The following is a 15,207-nucleotide window of genomic DNA, read 5'->3' as shown; positions in this document are numbered from 1 at the left end:
TTCCTGGGTGCTGCCTCCTCTCAGGCTGGGCCAGGGGCCCCTCTGGACTCTATGCCTCAGTGCGTGTCTCTGTGTCCCAAAGCCCAGCACATCGCTGTTTATCCTCTCTCCACACCAGACACTTCTCAAGGGCACAAGCCATGACAATTCATCTTCGTATCCCCAGTGCCCTGCCTGTGCCTGGGCACACAGCAAGGGACAGAGAACAAATGAATGATAACGATGACTCTAAATCCCCAGAGAAACCTGAATCCATTCCTTGATTTAGATATTTACAGAGCACTGAGCCGGGTGCGGGGACATCAGGCTGGCGAACCCCAGACACAGCACCGGCTCTGGAAGAATTTCTCTGCTGGTGGGGGAGATACGGAGAGAGACAACATCAGGTTGGAGAGATCCGGTGTATCAGAGGCTCAGAGGAGGCCCTGGGCCCTGTCCAATGGGGAAGGGACGGAGAAGGCCTCTGAGACAAGCTCCTCCTCTCCGTGCTGGCCGCTCACCTGCCATCTCTGCAGAGCAGGCAGGGGAGTTGGGGAGTCAGGATAGAAACAGGGTCTATCAGGGTGTCCCCTACCTTCTCATCTCCTCCTTCCCTTCAAAGGGGACCTCTACCCTATTGGTCATTGCCATCTGTGTCTTTATACATGAGTGTAGTACTATTTTGCGTGTTTTAAAACTTTATGTCCATAGTATCACACTATGTGTGTCCTTCTATACACTTCTCTTATCAGTTACACTCTGCTTGCAAGATTTAGCTTTGTTGCTGTGCGTTGCTCTAGGTCATTCACTTTCTCTGCTGTGTAGTATTCCACGATATGAATATACAGCCGTCCTTTGTGATCAGAACATAGCCCATTCCGAATAGCAAATTTGTAGAGAGTGAAAGCACATATTACAGAATTTTAGCTGGGAAAAATAATATGTTCTCAGCTCATCCAAAAACTTCAACTAATTTCCCCCCAAAGATCATTAAAATTCTTTAAAACTGGTAATGATCACCAAGGATTCCTGCACCGTATAAGGCTGGGCTGTCCGATACGGTATCTACTAGCCTCATGAGGCTACTTAAGTTTAAATGTAAATTCATTTTTTTTTAAGATTTTATTTATTTTATTTTTTTCATTTCTCCTTCTCCTCCCTAAAGCCCCCCCCCACCCAGTACATAGTTGCATATTTTAGTTGTGAGTCCTTCTAGTTGTGGCATGTGGGATGCCGCTTCAGCATGGGTTGATGAGTGGTGCCATGTCTGCACTCAGGATCTGAACTAGTGAAACCCTGGGCCACCAAAGCAGAGCGCGTGAACTTAACCACTCGGCCACAGGGCCGGCCCCTGTAAATTCTTTTTTCTTTTTTTTTTTTTTGAGGAAGATTATCCCTGAGCTAACATCTGCTGCCAATCTTCTTCTTCTTTTTGCTGAGGAAGACTGGCCCTGAGCTAACATCCATGCCCATCTTCCTCTATTTTATATGTGGGATGCCTACCACAGCATGGCTTGCCAAGCGATGCCATGTCCGCACCTGGGATCCGAACCGGTGAACCCCGGGCCGCCGAAGCAGAACGTGCAAACTTAACTGCTGCACCACCGGGCCGGCCCCTAAATTCATTTTTAAAAATTAAAGGAAAGATTCAGGTCCTCAGTTGCACTAGCCACATTTCAAGTGCTCAATAGCCACCCATGGCTGGAGGCTACCACATCAGACAGCAGCTATAGAATGCTTCAATCAGTACAGAGTTCTAAAGCATTTAAAACACTGATTACTTCATTATCTAACACTGAGTGAGCTCTTTTTGTCTGTTTTCTCACACACAGAACAGTTCCCGTGTGTGATGGAGGAGGACGTGAGCCTGGCCCAGCTTCCATCCTTCACGCGTCCAGCCCTCTCAATGAGCTTCATTACTTCCACAGCTTCTTCTAATGCACGGGCTTTTCTAAACCCCTCAGGCTCACCTACTTTCTTCTCAGCATTTCCCACTTTCTTAGAAGACATCTTCACTTAATAATGAGGGGGAAATGATAATCATTATGCACCAAATGAGTTTAAGCAACTTGAGCATGAGGAGCAACCCAGCCTATCGGGAGAACAGCTGAGTGAGGACGGCCGCTCACTCCATCTCCTCTGCCCCAGACTGGTGCTGGTGAGCACCTGCCAGTTCGCTATATGTCAGGTTTTCTACCAGCAAAATTTCTCCAAGTCATTCTAACAAATATGGGGAGACCGAGAGTTCAGATAGCAAGCGGCACCTGAATGAAAATGTATTTTCCATTCTCTTACGGATGGATATTTAGATTGTTCTCAATGTTTTTCTTTAGATACAGGGCTGTGATGTACATCTTTATACACCTGCAAGTTTCTCCTGGTTGTATACATTTGGGGTCAATGGCTCAGTCTTAGGAATTCATAACTGTTTGTTGAATGCATCTTTAACCACTAGATGTTGACAAATTGTCCTTCGACTTGGTTGAGTTCAATTTCTAGACCCACCAGCAGTGCATAAAAGTTCCCATCTCTCCACACCCTCAACAAAGTTGGTATTATCAAACTCTTTAATTTTTGCTAACCTGAGGTGTGTGAAATGCTACTTCACTGTGGTTCTAATAGAAATTTCTCTGGTGGATAGTGAGATTGAACATATTTTCCTATGTGTGTTGGCCACACTTACCTTATCTTCTGTGAAATGCTTGCTTATGTCTTTTGCTCAGTTTTCTATTAGGTTGTTTGGCTTTTTCTTATAGGTATGTAGGAGATATGCATATATGCTGAATAACAATCCTTTGTCTGTTATATGTGTTACAATCATCTTCTCTCAGTCTGTGGTCTGTCTTTGCACTTTTTTTAGTGTTTTGGATTAACAGAACTTTAAAAGTTTTATTATGCTTGAGTTTACCAGTTTTTTCCTTTATGATTTTTTCTTTTTTGCTGTTTTTGTTTTTGTTTAAGAAATCCTTCCTCATCCTGGCACACAGTAGGAATTCAGTAAATGTTTGTCGAATACAAGCTGTGACGGGAGCCAGAAGGAGAGGCTGGCTCCTGCCTGAGTGCTTCAACTGTTGGGCTGAGGTGACAGGGCCTGATGGTGTCGTCAGGGAGATGAGGACACGGGGGAGACTATTGTAGAGAAGCGGGCACTTCAGTCATGGAAGGGGAGATGCCCAGGCAGCAGTAGGTCTGGGGTGCAGGAGAAAGGCAGGGCTGGAGGTGGGGACTGTGAGTGTCTAGCACACAGGGGTGATCTAAGGAGAGCCACTGGCCCCCTCCATGGACAATGTGCAGGGTGAACAGAGAAGAGGGTGGGACAGAGCCCTGGGAGGAGTCAGGGAAGCAGGAGAAGCAGGAAGGGTGCTGTGGGGGCCACACGGGGGGAGTGCTTGACTGCGTCCATGGAGTGACTTCCTATGTAATTCTGCAGAGGCACGGAGGTCACTGGGTCCTTGGAGGGGCCGTCTGGGGGTGCTCTGGGGGCAGAGACTAAATAAATAGACAGAGGACTACCGAGGAAGCAGCTCCTCCACCGTTGGCTGCAAAGGGAAGAGAGGGGGCACACCTGGAGGGGGTGGCTCCAAAGCAGGATGAGGGGAGACACTGGAGCATGCTCACAGGCTGCAGGGAAGGAGGCCAGGAGAGGGCGGGGTGCCCGAGGGCACGGGGACCTGGCTGCAGAAGCAGAGAGCAGCTCTGGCCACGGCTGGGGCCTTCACTGTAGCTGAAAGAAGAGCCACCTTTTGGGGGGGTGGGGGGTGGGGGTGTTGCTGAGCAGAGGTTGGGGCAGGAACTTCAGTGAGCCCCCTCCAACGAGCCTGGCCTTGGTCCTGATGTTTGCCCAGCTCACGTGAGAGCCAGTGAGCATTCGGTGAGTGAATTTTCTTGGTGAGTCAGATAGAGGTGGGGCCAGCAGCTAGGATTGTGGTATCAGTGAGTTAGGGCTTGTAGAGAGGGAAGAGAGAGATAGAAGGGCCACCACGAAGGGAGAGCAGAGAGCTGTCCTGGGTCAGGGTTTCTGGGGGCCCAAGTCCCTTAAGTCACAGGGAAGCCCCTTCTCCCCGCAGGGGCTGGCAGCAACCCTCCCCACCTTGAACCAGACAAGGCTTTGCCTCAAGACCCCTTCAGTCAGTGAGAGATGGCCACAACCACAGCCCAAGACACCAAACACCCCTGGGTCTGTCCTCAGATCTCCATCCCGCGCCCTCTCCCTGGGCCAGCCACCATCATCTCTTCCCAGACTAGGGACAGCCTCCTAGCTGGCCTCTTGCCGCCACCTTGCCCCTCCCACCCATTCTGAATTCTCCATCCAGCAGCCGCAGACATTGATTAAAATGAGATTTGATTATGTCACTCTGCTGCTCTAAACGCTCTAGTGACTCCTGCGGCCCGTCAGACAAAGGTCAAACTCCTGACCGTCGCCACAAGGTCCTGCTGGGCTGGCGGCTGCTGCTCCTCCAGCCCTATCTCTGACCAGCCCTCCCGGCTGTGGGGCAGCCCCTGCTCTGACTGTGCCTCATTTCCGGACGTGCCAAGCCCCTCCATGCCTCCAGCCCTCGGCCTGCGGTCTCCTCTGCCTGGGACTCCCTCCCCTCCCCTTCACCTGGTTGAACCCAACTCCTCACTCCGGTCTCAGCTTAAATGGCACTTCCTCTGAGAAGTCTTCCCAAATCTCTAGTTTAAACTAGAAGTCTCCCTGCCAGTGTAATCTCTCATCTAGCCCTTTGCTTTTCCTTCCCGGCTCTTCCACAGAGTGTAATTATGTATCAATTCGCGTGACTATTTGTTTCACATCAATTTCCAACCAGTTTATAAACTCCATGAGGCAGCGCTATCTGGACATCTTGTTCACAGGCATCCTCCGAGCTTAGAACAGAACATGGCACATAGTAGGACGTCAATAACTGTCGAATAAGAGCTGCCGTGGTGGCCGAGAGGGGAGGCTGGCTTGTCCGGGGGCTACAGGTGAGGGAAGGTTTCAGGGAGGAGGACAGGTGCTCCCTCCCTGAAGGAGGCCGCTGCCCATGGGCGATGTTAGGAGGTAAGAGAGGGAAGGAGAGTGACAGTCAAGAGGAATGTTGACACTGATGAGCCCCAGCTATGTGCTAGGTGCTGTCCTATTACACGACCCTGACACTCGCCATCCCCAGCATCACTCCCCGCTCCAGCTTTAGTGTGATGTCCCACGAGCTGGCTGACCTGAGGTAAAACAATCCCCCTGACCCTCAGTTTCTTAATCTGTAAAATGGGTTTGCAATGCCAAGCTCCTGGGATTGTTATGAGGATCAGGGAGCAACGTATGGAGTGGAAAGCGCCACCCACCCACGCTGTAGGGGTACGCGGGCTCTAGAGTCAGACTGCCTGGGTTCAGATCTCAGGTCTGCCACTTACCAGCTGTGTGACCTTGGGCAACTCACTTCATCTCTCTGTGCCTCAGTTTTCCTACCTGTTAAATGGGGTTAAGAATACCTCCGGAATTGCTATGGTGATTAAATGAGGTAATAGATTGAAACATCTAGCACATGGCTGGCACATAGTAGGGGCTCAAAAAATAACATTATTATCCCTCCTTCTTCACCACCAGCCCAAAACTGTAGAATGTCAGAGGCAAAGACGGCAGGAATCACCACTTAAGCCCTCCCCCTCAAAAAGGGAAACCGAGGCCAGGAAAAGGTAGGAGGGTGAGGGAATCTGGGCTGGAGCCCAGGGGTCCCGGGTCCCAATCCAGAGTGCCGTCCCACTGTGGCCTCTTCCAGATTCTGACGGTGGCTCCAACCCGGTCTTGGCGGGGCGGGACTCTAACGCGGGTGCGGAGGCCGCCCGACCACACCCCCTCCCCGCCCCTCTGCTCTCACGGCGCGGGGCGCCAGGGACGCTCGGAGCTGGAGCAGCAGCCGCCGACCCCACAGCCCCTCGGTTCGCGGGTTCACCTCCCAGTGCTAGCAGAGCCCAGCGAGCGCAGTCCAGGTCTGGCGCCAGCTGCTGCGCCGCCCAGGTGAGGGCTGTGCGGGGCGGGAGACCAAGAGGCAGGAGGTGCCAGGGATCCGGGTACAGGGTAGGCCTGCCACTCCAGGCTCACATCGCTGCCCGGCTGGGGTTCCCGGGGATGGGGTTCCCGCGATGCTGTGTGTGAGTGCACACATGCAATGTGACACATGCAATGTGAGTAGTGTGTAAGAGATTAGTGTGGGGAACGTGTGTGCGCTGGTTGCATGCAGTGTGTGGCGTGTGCATGGTGTGTTAAGTGTGATCAACCGATTGTGGTGTGTGTCCACATGCAAGAAGTGTGTGTGGTACCTATTTATAGCTGTGGGTGATGGTGCCAGAGTAAACCAGGGGTTCCGTGGGTATGCCCATGGTGTGTGCACCCTTAGTGTCAAGAGCTGTGGCACGATGGTGTATACATGCATGTCGAACGTGTTCTATGTGTGGCACACCCATGGCCCCCTGTGGTGTGCTAAGCCAGCTGATGGAAGGTGAGAAGCATTTGTGCAGTCGTCCCCACTGACAGAATATTTTCAATGACCCCAGGTGGTTCAGACTTTTCCACCCAGCACCCCTAAGGGCTTGGGAGAGTGAAAGCTTACCCGGGATACCTGAGTGGAGGAAGTGCAGCTAGTCCCATGCTCACACACAAACACACACACACATACACATGAGAAGTTTCTTTGAAGTCTCATTTTTTAATCTCCAACATTCATTCGGATTTTGCATTTCTCTCTATAATATTTCTGCATTTGTTTTAACGTAAAAATATCGTTCTGCCAAGTTACCATCGGTGAGCTGACTCCAGGCTTGGCGATGAGCTGGGTTTATCCTTCGGTGGGAGCCCTCCGGCACCCGTCGAGTAGGCATCACCTGCCTGTCGTCCAAACTGAGATGGCAGGACTTAGACCTCCCGGGGAGGTGTGTTAGTATGTGGTGTGTGCTGTGCTTGCATGTGTGAGCACAGTTGTGCGGTGGGAAGCTGGAGTTGTGTATAGCCATGTGTACCGTGTGTGAAGCAAGATGTCACAGTGGTGTGGGGGTGTGTCCTGCATGGGGGTCAGGACTGTGGCCCACCCCACTGTGGCGGGGTCCGTCTTGGTCACTTCTAGAGCAGAGGAGCTGGGCTTCTGGAGAGGAGTCCTGACCATCAGTGAGGCTCTCGTCTTTTCCCCATTGGCTGGGCAGGAAGAGGCTGCCCGGCCCCAGGGGACCATGGGCAAGGGGGTTACCAGAGCAGGCCACCACCTGGAACTGTCAAGGTGGTTGTGTAATCCAGGCTTGTTTTAAATCCCAGCTTTGGAACTCTCTACATGTAGGGCTTTGAGCAAAACCTCTCCGTGCCTCAGTTTCTTTCTTTGTAGATGGCGATGTTAAGAGTATTTACCTCGTCAGGTTGTGAGGACTGACTGAGTTCCTGGATATAAAGTGCTGGCACAGTCTCCAGCACAGAAAACCCTTTAACTTCTGGGGATAAAACGATGATGTTAGTGATGGAGCCCCCACATGAAGGGGTCCCTCCCTGCCCCGGAGAACCCTCAGTTCCCACAGAGCTGGGGATTCCCCGTGAGCTGGGCAGGTGGGAATCTGAGAGCCTCCCATGTAAGTATGTCTGGGGGACCCATTCCTGTGCCCAGGCTCTGTCACTGTTGAGCTGTCAGTGACTCTGGCTTCTGGGAAGATGATGCCGAGTCTCCAGAAGGCCTGGGATGGAGCGTGGGGGAGAGGCTGGGGGAGGGGCGCAGGGGCAGCCATGGGACTCGGACTGAGGCTTCTTCCTCGTGACAAACACTGGAGGAACCGAAAAATGCTGGCCTGAGCCCTCAAGTGTGCGTGTGTGTGTGTTTGGGGACTGGCGAGGCGGGGGCAGGGGTGCCCTCTGCCTGGCACGAGGAAAGTCAAGAAGGGCAGGATTGGGGTGTTTGGTCCCCCAGCTAAGGCAGGCCCTGGGAGCTGGAGGGAGGCCGCGAGGTCAGAGTTAGAGCAGGTGGGTGAGGAGACCCCCTCAGGCTGGGTTTCATTTTGAGGGGTAAACATTTGTGCTGGCAAACACGAGCCTTGTTTCTGATGACTTTGGGGCAGTTTAGAGAAGGTGCCCAGAGGCCTCAGAGGAGGAGGGAACATAAAAGGCAATGTCGCGAGCTGTGGAAACATAGAGGGCACCTAAATATATCCACAGTGGTGGCAGGGTGCCGTGATGGGCTGGTGGCAAGGCTCAGGCTGGGGCAGAGGCACACAACCGTCCCCACGGTCCCCAGGCAGAGAGTGGGTTGGTTCCAGAGGCCCTGAGCGCTGCTCCAGGAGGTCTGGAGGATGCAGCCCTGCTGGGCAGCGGGAGGTCTGGACCAGCCCTGACCGGCTGGGTGACAAGGCCAGCTCTCTCCTCTCAGCTGTCAAGGAGGTGGGACCGAGTGATGCTGGTGCCATTTCTGTCCTCAATTTCCTTCACTGCACAATTCCAGCTATAACTGTTTGTGATTCTACAGCCCTAACCCTAAGAGTCTGTCATCTCAACTCAAACATCCTAAAAGTCTGTAATCCAAACTCCAACTTTCTATACTCCAGCTGTAACATTCCCTGTTTCCAGCTCGAGTGTTCAAGGATTCTGACCCCGGCTGTGGCAGTCGGACACTTTCAAGCTTATAAACCTCCAGGGAGGATATACCAGAGGTCGCTTCTGCAGAATTATTTGAGAAGCCCCAAGAAGGATCCCTCCACAGCCAGCCACGGCCATTGGGGCCGCTCCTCTGGGGTGAGGGAAGGTCCCTGGTAGGATGGCCATGTGCTCCCTGGGATGGGTGACAGCGAACCCAGAGGCCCCTCCTCATCAGGGCAATGGAGGTGCTAGCAGCACCTCCTGGCTGTGAGGGGAGGGTGGCCCAGGATGGAGGATGGTTTGGATCCCGGGTTATTGTCATTCCCCTCAGGATGAGGGAACTATGGGATCACCGGGTTCCTGAAGGGGACAGAAAGAAGAAGAAGGAAGAGAAAGAAATGGGGCTGAGGTTACCCCAAAGGCAAACCTCATTTTGTCTTTGAGCACCTTAGGTTGTAGAAAAGACTCCTGTGGTGTTAGCAAGAAGGGCGCCATTAATGCACAGCTGCGTTTGAACCCAGTGTGGGCTGGGAGTGGCCAATCCGGGCTTCGGCAGTGCGACTTTGGACAAGCCACTTTCCCTCTCCAGACCTCACTTTCCTCACCTGGCAAACTGGCACACAGGACTAAAACTCCCTGCTCTCTCTCACCTACCACTGCGACATCAGCGCGGTCGTGGAATACGTGGTCCTTGGACCATCTATAAACATCAGTTGAATGAGTGAGGAGTGAACAAATGAATGAGCAGGTGAAGAGATGTGAAAAGGCACGAGGGTGGTGATCTTCCCTCCCCTCCTGCCTCTCAGCCTCAGCCCGCACGTGAGAAGTTGGTCTCAGAACTAGAAGAAGTGAGGGGCTGGTGCTTTGGAAGAACCCAGGGTTGGTAGGGAGTCTAAGAGATTGGGTCGGGGGGATCTCCCTGGTGTCAGCCCTTGCCTGCAGCATTGCCAGCCCTGCCTTGAGCCCTGGGCGGCACGCCTGCTGATTCACAATGCTCTCCATGGTTATTTCCCGGGATCGCCCCCTAGCCCCGGAGATGATGATGGAAGGAAGGAACTGTAGCCTCAGGGGCAGCAGTTCCAGAGGCGGGGGTGGTAAGCAGGAACCCCCAAGAGGTTGGTGAAAGAGCGGAGGCCAGAAGTGTCCCGAGCCCCCAGGCCACATGACACAGGGTGAGGGTGGGAGTGGCCCCATCTGAGCAGGCGTTGGCAGGAGTGAATGGGGGGCAGGGAGCACACTTCTGCCAGGCACCTGCTGTCTGAGGGACAGTGCCCAGTCCTTACCTGTGTGCTCTCTGTCCTTCAGCCACCCTGGCAGGAGGGAGCGGTTTGGGTAAAGCCTAGGCTTCTTCCTCGTTTCTGCTTCTTCCTCACTTCCCCTATTCAGTTATCAAGCCCCATTGAAGCTGCCTCTCAAGTATCTCTCCATTGGTCCCTTTGTCTCCATCCCTGTGACTCTGGCCCAGCTCTAGAATCCTCACAGCTTCCCCTGTCTCCAGCCCCAGTCTCCCCCAGCCCCACCCCTCTTCAATTTATTTTTAATTTTTGGTGAGGAAGATTAGCACAGATGTTATCTCAGGGACAGATTGTCCCTGGGCTCAGATTATCCCTGAGCTAACATCTATGCCAACCTTCCTCTATTTTTTGTATACAGGATGCCACCACAGAGTGACTTCATGAGCAATATGTAGGTCCACACCCGGGATCTGGGCCGACAAACCCCTCCGGGCTGCCGGAGGGTAGCATGCGAACTTAACCACTACGCCACTGGGCCGGCCCTGCCCCCCTTTTTACTTTGGCTGCCGGGAAGCTTAGTCACCATCTTAATCTAGATTTTTGCCACTATTTTTTCTGTCCTGCCTCAAATAGCATCATGTGGTGTATGTGGCTATCTATCTGAGCTCCTTATGGACAGAGCTGTAAATTCTAAAGCAGTCAATAAATAAAGTCTGGTATTTCCTAGGTTCTTATGAGGAGGTCCACCAGCTCTTTGGATTTTTCTCTTTTCTTTATTACCACAGCAACTCCCACCCAGACATGGAGACACTGCTGCTGAGTGGGGCGGTCTATTAGTTCAAAGCATTGTGTTCAAATCCTGGCTCTGCTACTGCTATATGAGCCTTGGGCAAGTTACTTAACCACTCAGTTGCTCATTTTCCCATCTGCAATATGGGGGTAATAATGGTACCTGCCTTATATGGGTGTGTGAGGATTAAATGAGATGGTGTAAGCACTGATAAGTACTATGTGTTTGCCAGCGTAGTTACTACCTGAATGGGCCTTAGCCATCCTGAGAGGGCCAGCAGGAGGAGGGGCTGGCTCTGTATGGAATGTTCTGTGTCAGCTTCTCAAAGGTCAGTGTGCGCGTGAATCCCCAGGATCTGATTCAGTAGATGGAGGTGGGGCCTCGGAGTGCACTCCTGGCTCTCGGGCGATACCAATGCTCCTGAGCAAATTGGCACTTCAGTCTGTGCCATGAGGACTTAGTTTGGGCTGTGGCTGGGATCTATGGAAGAGATTCAGAGGGGAGTGGAGGAGCCTGGGACTGGTACCCTGCCCACCCCATCCTGAAGCTCTGAGGAGGCCGGCCTCTGAGCTGAGTCTGAGACAAGATGCTCTCCTTCACCACTAGGTCACCAGCCCTCAGAAGAGCTCAATAATTGTAGATGGAATGAGTGAATGAACCAAAAATCTAGTGGTGAGGGCTCCAAGTGGATGGCTGTGCTCCCTCTGCCTGGGAATGGCCCTGTCCCCTCTAGGACTCCCCTTTCCCACATTCTGCCCTTTGAGATCCCAAATCCAGTGATTAATTAGCCTGAAGCCTCACTTTGAGCTGGTGACAAATAGGCTGGTGGCTGGCCGGGGAGGTCAGGGGCCACACTCCTGAGGGGACCTTTGCTACTTTCTCTGAGCATTCTGGCCAGGGCTAGTGTGAGATGGCTGGAGAGGGCGAACCGGACAAACCATCTGTGACCTTGGGAACCCCTTGGCCTCTCTGGGAGGGAGCCGAGGAAGGGCCTCAGCGTCCCAGGACTCAGCTCCTCTCCCTCCGTCTCTTTGCTGGTTCTGAAAGTTCTTTGTATGAGACTTGCTGCTGAGCTGAGGAAGAGCCCTACGTATGCCGGGCCACATGTGGATGCACATTTATGTGGGAGCGTGTGTGCATTACAGGGGTGGTGTGCTCCAGGGTGAGGCTGGTGCCTGTGTGGGGACCTGTGTATGCACGTGTGTTTCTGTGTAGGTTATATGGAGCTGCGTTGGGGTCTAGGTGTGCTGTGCGTGCACCAGTACAGAATGCACCCACGGGCACATGCTCCTTCCTCCTCTGCAGGTCTCCGTGGCCCCTCTGTGCTTTCCAATGATGGTTGACAGCAGACCCCAGACTCTGGACAGAACGAGGTGCCCAGGTTGCAGAGAAGGAAAGCTGAGGCACAGCCAGAGGGACCAGCCTCCCCCTGTCTGAGGGATCACCACATATGCTGCCTGCAAGCCTGATGGGGGGCAACGCCCCGTCAGGATCTGATCTGAATTCCAGAGGGACCAAGCCTCCTCCCTTAGACTGGGGCCAGGCAGTCTCCTGTTTCAGACAGAGGGCTAAGGGTAGTGTTTCCTTCCTGGCTCCCAGAAGCAGCAGGGAGCCAATAGCAGCGGCCTTGGTTACCCGGGATGTGTGGGAGACCATTCTGCCGGCCAGCGGCTCTTCACAGGCCAGAGACCCTTCTCAGCCCTTGACTCACGTGGGCAGGCATAGCTCCATTCTACAGCTGGGGAAACCAAGGTTCAGGAAGGGGCGAGACCCACCAATGGAGTGGCCAATGCTGTTCTGTGAGCCCAGCCCAGGGCCAGGAGGGGGCACCCTGAGACCCAGCTGGCAGGGGCTGCTTGGGGTGAGGCTTCCGGAAGTGGGGTTCTAAAGTCAGCCTGGCGTAAGGTTGGCGAGCATCATCCAACAAGGACACGTAAGTGTAAACTGTAAAGTGCTCGACTGTTGTACAGGGGCCCAGGGGTTCCTGCTGGTGACTGAGGGCAGTCGGGTGGCTGTGGAGGGGTCAGTGCCCACAGGCAGCAGAGGGTCTGAGGACCCCTGGAGGCAGGGCTTCGGCCTTGGGCACCCCCTGCCCCAGGAGCCTGCACCCAGGGCTGCGCTGGGAGAGCCCGAACATGAGCTAATCCTCTAAGCCTTCCTCCTTCTCCTGGGTAACTGCTTTTGTTCCTGGGGAAAATCGAGAGCCCTCAGTGACGGGAACCCCACAAATCTCCTGCGACATCTGCGCAGCCTGGGATCGTGGCAAGGACTGCCAAGCCTGGGAAAACGAGGCCTGTGGACTGGGGGTTGACAGGCTGCCTAGGAGTGGGCACGTGTGTGCTTGTGTGTGCACCACATGCAGAGACACAGGCACACATGTATGTGAACAAACATGCACACTCCAGGGCCACTCACACGGACACACACATGTGCCATACATGCATTGGGCAATTCCAAACACGTGTGAGTACACGTGCATCTTCTCCAGGTCAGGTCCACATGTGGCTGTCACCCCCTCCCTGCCCCATGTAGACATGCATGTACTCAATGTTCATGTAGTTCCGTCCTCTCCCAGCTGAGGCCCTGAGGTGGGGGTGGGTGGCCCTCCCAGTTACCTAGGGGCCTACGCCTCTCCCCCCGAGAACAAGCTTTCCCAGGCCTCCAGCCCTGTCCCTTCCATCTCTCCCCCCTTACCTCCTCACCACAAGGACAGAGGAGGGGCCCTTCCTGTCAGCTGCCTGCCTGCTGGTTGGGAGCAGAAGTGGTTTTGTCTTTTCTAAAGAAGTGAGTCTGAGGGGTTTCCCCTTCTTTCTCATCAAGGGTCAAGGGTCTGCTCTGGGGCTGCCCAGGGCCCCGCAAGTGTGAGGAGGCTGATTTTCAGACGAGCGGGGATGTTGAGCAGATAACAACCCCTGTCATCTAGGTAGCGCCCCAAAGTTTGCAAACTACCTTCTTGCCAGTGTCTTGCTCATTCTTTATGACAGCCCCAAGATATAGGTGCCTTCATTTCCTCCATTTGACAGACGAGGGAACCCAAGCCCAGAGAGAGTTGGGACCTGCCGGAGGTCACACAGCAAGTTGAGGCAGAATGGACCAAAACTCTAGTCTCCTGAGCTTGAGCTAGGGGGAAGTGGTTTCAGCCTCCTGTGGCTTAGAGAGTGACAATTTGGTCTGTCAGAGCTGAGAGGATGGGGCAGGCTGGTACTACCAGGTGGGCCCAATGGAGGAGCACCTCACACTACCAAGAGCTGGCTGAGGACACAGGCAGCCCCATCACAGGCCTCGGCTCTGCTGTGAGGCTTAGCCATTAGTCTGTCCATGTGGACATGCCAGAGGAGAGAGCAGGAGGGGGAACAAGGACACCCTTGCTGTGTGACCCAGGCAGGTCCCTGCCCCTCTCTGGGCCCAGCGCCCTCTCTCCACGATGGGATATGGGTTTGGTGGGAGGATGTGCTCCCTCTCCGAGCCTGCCCAGGGCTCCCTCAGGGCTGAGAGTGGAAGAGGCTCTGGATGCTCCATGCTGAAGCCCTGGTGGTCCTGAGCTGCAGCCTGTGCCCAGGGAGCCCTGGCCTGCTGCTGAGACCCACCGAGGCAGGGCCTGCACAGAGTGGGGGCTCAGAGCCGGGGGACTCCTCCAGGCTGGGCAGGCTTCTCCAGAGAGAGGCAGTAAGTCGTGTGAGAAGAGGACCCAGGGAATCCAGACGGTGTCTGTCCAGCCCGTCTGCATCTGCGACGGCAGCCCCCGGATCTCTGCCCCTCCCATCCCTTGCTCTCTGTAGCTCTTCTTAAGAAATGACCTGCTCTGTTTACTCATTAACTAAAATAAACTATTCTTCCTGCTAGAATGCAGCTGCTACCAGGGCAAGGACTTTGTTTGTGCTCTCAAGGGCCTTGAACGTTACCTGCACAGAGTAGGTACCCAGCGAGGACTTGTGAAAGAGGGAGGAAGGGGAGGAAGACTTCTCTTACCGATGGGGAGGGGCTGGCTGAGGCCCACCATTGGCCGGAGGCAGAGCCCCCCTGGCTGCCTTCTCCTCATGGAGCCCAAGCTCAAGGAGGATTGAGCTGGAGAAGGGGATGGCGGCCCAGGCTCAGCCTCTTCCCCCCAAATCACCCTCAATCTGAAGAGCCCTCCTCAGTCCCATGGAGAGGCGGTGGCATCTGGACCTATGGAGCCAGAGCCACAGACAGCAGAGCTCAGGGTCTCAGCCTCACTTAATGGACCTTCCAGGCACTGCTGAGAAAAGTAGGTTAATTGTCCCCCGTGGCAGCAATGAGCAGGGCCAGGACTCTCTCCAGATTTGAGAAAGGCCAGGAGAGGGCTGGGGGTGGGTAGAGAGGAGGAGGAGAAAAATGGTTACTGATGGGTGTCTGCCCTGTGCCAAGCCCTGGTCCTTAAATGTTATCTCATGGAATCTTCCCAACAGCCCTCAGGGCTAAATGGACACCCATCCTGAGGGTGAGCACACTCAGAGGGCGAAGGGACCGCGCCCAGCTGGGGAGGCTGCGGCAGCCTTGGTGTTAGGGAGTTGGGCTCGAATGTTCTGGGGATTTGGGTCTCAGAGCTGCGACCTGTGGGTTCTGTGCTGCGGCGAGTTACTTCCCTTCCTTGGATTTCTTGG

Source organism: Equus przewalskii, chromosome 6 (assembly GCF_037783145.1).
Source record: "Equus przewalskii isolate Varuska chromosome 6, EquPr2, whole genome shotgun sequence".
NCBI classification, from domain to species: Eukaryota; Metazoa; Chordata; class Mammalia; order Perissodactyla; family Equidae; genus Equus; species Equus przewalskii.
The sequence above is the reverse complement of the archived record's forward strand: the minus strand, read 5'-3'. Positions refer to the sequence as shown.